The sequence below is a fragment of the Crocuta crocuta genome, unplaced genomic scaffold (assembly GCF_008692635.1).
Source record: "Crocuta crocuta isolate KB4526 unplaced genomic scaffold, BGI_CrCroc_1.0 scaffold231, whole genome shotgun sequence".
Lineage (NCBI taxonomy): Eukaryota > Metazoa > Chordata > Mammalia > Carnivora > Hyaenidae > Crocuta > Crocuta crocuta.
Genome location: NW_027528357.1, coordinates 4,223,931 through 4,228,218, shown reverse-complemented (window position 1 = coordinate 4,228,218; position 4,288 = coordinate 4,223,931). Strand labels below are relative to the sequence as shown.

General features: G+C 39.8%; 1 pseudogene; it reads left to right on the top strand.

Annotated features, from left to right (window-relative positions):
* The first annotated feature begins 2,365 nt into the window (after window positions 1–2,365).
* Window positions 2,366–3,985, top strand: LOC144223159 (small ribosomal subunit protein uS2 pseudogene; annotated as a pseudogene).
* The last annotated feature ends 303 nt before the right edge of the window (window positions 3,986–4,288 follow it).

Here is a 4,288-nt window from a genome sequence, read left to right as displayed (position 1 = left end):
CTAAAAACCACTAGATTCCACCCTTTAAAATAGTAAATTATATGGCAGGCAAATTATATGTCAATAAAAAATTAATATGCAAAAAGGCACCACGACCAGGAGAAAGAACATATGTTTAGAAATAAAATCACAAGTGACACAGGTATTGGAGTTATCATACATGGACTTTAAAATGACTATAAGTAATATACTTAACAAAATGTTAATAAATAAATGTTTCCAGAATTTACTAGAATCTATGAAAACTATTTATGGAAGTTCTACACCTGAAAAATATAACAACTGCAATTAAGAGCTCAACTGATGGGATTACCAGCAGATTGGATCCTTTGCAATGGGGATTAGTGAACTGAAAGACATAAATAAACACCAAGGCTGAAGCATGGAGGGGGGAAAAAAACAAAATGCAGAGGAGAGCATAGCCATCATACCTAATATTGTAAAATGATCTAACATACAAATAATTTGAGCCTCAAAATGGGATAAGAGATGATAAGAGGCTCTATTTAAAGAAAGAGTGGTCAAGAACTTTCCAATACTCATGAATATCAAGTCATAGATTAAAGGAGCACTACAATCACCACGCAGAATAAATACAAAGAAAAATACGCTTGAGGACATTATAGTATCTAACAAAACCAGAAAAAAAGGAAAAAAAAATCTAAAAAAGAAAAAACCCACATTTATTCAAATAAACAATAAATGAGGATGAGGATTAACTTCTCAACATAATACCAGAAGATCATGTAATATCTTGAAAGTATAACTTTTAAAAGTAAAGGCAATCTGTATGGTGACATATAGTAGCTACACTTGTGGTGAGCATAGTATAACACGTAGAGATGTTGAGTCACTATGTTATACATCTGAAACTAGTGTGACATTGTATGTCAGCTATATGCAAAAAAACAAATTAATTAATTAATTAAATTAAAAAATTTTAAAGGCAACGTAAAGACATCTCCAGATAAACAAAAGAGAATTCACTGCTCATAGATTCAAACGAATACTAAAGGGAGTTCTTTAGAAATAAGGGAAATGATTCCAGACTGAAAACAAGTTTAGGAAGAAATGAAGAGCCATGTGGAAAGTGTAAATCTGAGGGCAAATCTAAATGAAGACGGATTATAAGAAAATATAATAATGCCTCCAATCAGGACCTAAGTACATAATGGATTCTAATAAACCAAGAATGCATGTTGTAATCTCTAGAGTAATAGAGAAGTGTGAGGATGCCTGGGTGACTCAGTCAGTTAAGCCGCTGACCCTTGATACTGGCTCAGGTAATAATCTCATGGTTATGAGATCGGGCTCTCTGCTGAGTTTGGAGCCTGCTTGGGATTCTCTCTCTCCCTTTCTCTCTCTCAAAATAAATAAATAAACTTAAAAAAAAAAGAATATAGTATATGTGGATAATATAATTAACAAAATGACCTAATTGACATATAGATAACAATGCAACCAACAATGACAGAAAACCTCTTTAAGGTGTGCAGAGCATTTACCAAAACTTGCCATGTGCTTGTTTGTAAAGCAAGCCTCAACAAATTTCATCAGATTTAAATAATTTAGAGCAGTGAAGTCCAATAGAACTTTTTATGTTCTTGTCAGTATTGTTCACATTTTAAAATGTAGCTAATGTGCCTGATGAATTACATTTTATTTAATTCTAATTAATTTAAATAGCCACATCTGGTTAGTGGCTACCACATTGGACAGCAAGACTTAGCATATGTTTTCAGACAACAATGAAGTTAGCTAGAAATCAGTAACACACACATATACATTTTAAAAAATTCCCAAATGTTTGGAAATTAAGACGGTTTAAGTCACATACAAGTGGAGCACCTGGGTGGCTCAGTTGGTTAAGTGTTCAGTGATCTCACGGTTTGTGAGTTTGAGCCCCACAACAGGAGCCCGACATCAGGCGGACAGTGTGAAGCCTGCTTGAGACTGCCTCTCTCTGCCTCTCCCCCACTTGTACACACACACACACACACTCTCTCTCTCTCTCTCAAAATAAATAAACTTTAAAAAATAAATAAATAACCGATGAATAAAAGAAGCAAGCATAATGGAAATTTCAAAGGTATTTTTGTCAAGATAAAAATAGAAATTATAGAATACAACTAAAGCCCTGATTAAAGAGAAATTTATTTTAAAAATAAATACAGATTAAATTTAAAAAGAAATGTATAGCATTCAGTGCATGTGTTAGGAAAGAAAGGGGTACAATTCAATAATATAAATATCCATTGGAAGAAGTTATAAAAGAATAGCAAGTAAATCTAAAGAAAGAATGTAGAGAGAATTTCATGCACTGCTGTTCTGTGTTCCAGTTGTAACTTACAAGGAAGTTTGCACAATGTCCAGAATGTTTGCTGTCCTGCAAATGAAGGAACAGGGTCTTCTCAAATTCCTTGTAGCAGGAACCCACTTAGGTGGCACCAACTTGACTCCTAAATGGAACAGCACATCCACAAGAGGAAAAGTGATGGCATCGTTATCATAAATCTGAAGAGAACCTCAGAGAATCTTCTGCTGGCAGCTCATGTCATTGTTGCCATTGAAACACAACTTCTGTCAATATCATGGCCCCCAGGAATACTGGCCAGCAAGTTAGGCTGAAGTTTGCTGCTGTCCCTGGAACCACCCCTGTAGCCACGCACTGAAGAAAATGTTCTCAGACATTTAGACTGAGCGGATGTGCAGGGCTGCCTCTGCCAGCAAAACAGCAGCAGCAACCAACTGTACATGGTCTTTACTTTATGTTCGCCAGGTATAAACATCAAAGAATGGGGGAGCCTGGGTGGCTCAGTCGGTTAAGCGTCCAACTTCAGCTCAGGTCATGATCTCACGGTTTGTGGATTCGAGCCCACATCAGGCTCTGTGCTGACAGCTACCTCAGAGCCTGGAGCCTGCTTCAGATTCTGTATCTCCCCCTCTCTCTGACCCGCCCCTGCTCACGTTGTCTCTCTCTCTCTCTCTCTCAGAAATAAATTAAAAAATCATATATATCTATATATCTATATCTATATCTATATCTATAAATCAAAGAATGTTAAAGCATGGGAGGAAAACACAAAGAGCCTCCAGATATAGACCAAACACATCTGGTGTTTAAGTGAAAGCATGTAGGGGAGATGTACAGTTTCAAAGACTGCTAGGCAATTACAATGGGTCTGTCTCCTAACTGGCTCCTGGGTGTGCTCGCTTCAGCAGCACGTATACCTGGCTCCTGGGAGATCGTGGGGCTCTGTTCTCATAGTGCTATCGCATCCAACAGTCTTGAACATCACTGATGTTTCAGCACTTACCCCATTCACTTTCTCAGGGCTTACAACACACTCTCTAGAAATCACCCCACACACCCCTATTGCTGCCCACTGTTCTCCTGAAATCTTCACTACCCAGATCCAGACAGCCTTACAGACGCCAAGACTTCTGATGGTTACTCATCCCAGGGCTGACTACTAGCCTCTCACAGCGGTGTCTTGTGTTGGCCTGCCTACTGTTGCCATGTTTAACACAAACTGATCTGCTCTTTGTGGACTTTGCCATCCCGTGCAGCAATGAAGCTGACTCACTGAGTCTGATGAGGTGGATACCGGCCCACAGAGTTATGCACATGCGTGGCACCATATTTCCATGAACACCTCCAGGATGTCATGCCTGACCTCTGCTTCTACAGAGATTCTGAAGAGGTTGTACAAAAAGAGCAGGCCATGAAAAGGCTTGCTGAAAAGGCTATGACCACAAAGGACTTTCAGGGTGAATGGACTTCTCCAGCTCCTGGATTTACTGCTTCTCAACCTGAGGTCCCTGACTGCTCTGAAAGTGCAATGCCCTCTGGAGCGCTCAGCCTGCCACTGAGGACTGGTCTGCAGCTCACACTGCTCAGGCCACTGTGTGGATAGGAATGACCACTCATGGGCTTAAACTGTTCTTCCACAGACTCTTAAACACAAAATGGAAATACAGTTGACAGAAAATAAAAAGTTTCTTTAAAAAAAAAAAGGGTGATGGAGGGAGGCAAGATGGCAAAGAAGTAGGGAGCTCCGTACATTTCGCCCGCCCCATCTCTCAAACAGAGAAGGCCTGGAGCTATAGGACACTGAACTGCAGGAGTCTGGGAGGAAAAGAGACAGAGTCCACTAAGAAGACAACCTCATAGGTGCATGAGTTACCATGCCAGGACCAGGAGACCCAGAGGGAGGGGAGGGAATCCCCTTCACCAGGAGCCACAAAGAGTCGAGGGGAAGAGAAAGAGCAGCTGAAACTGCTCATA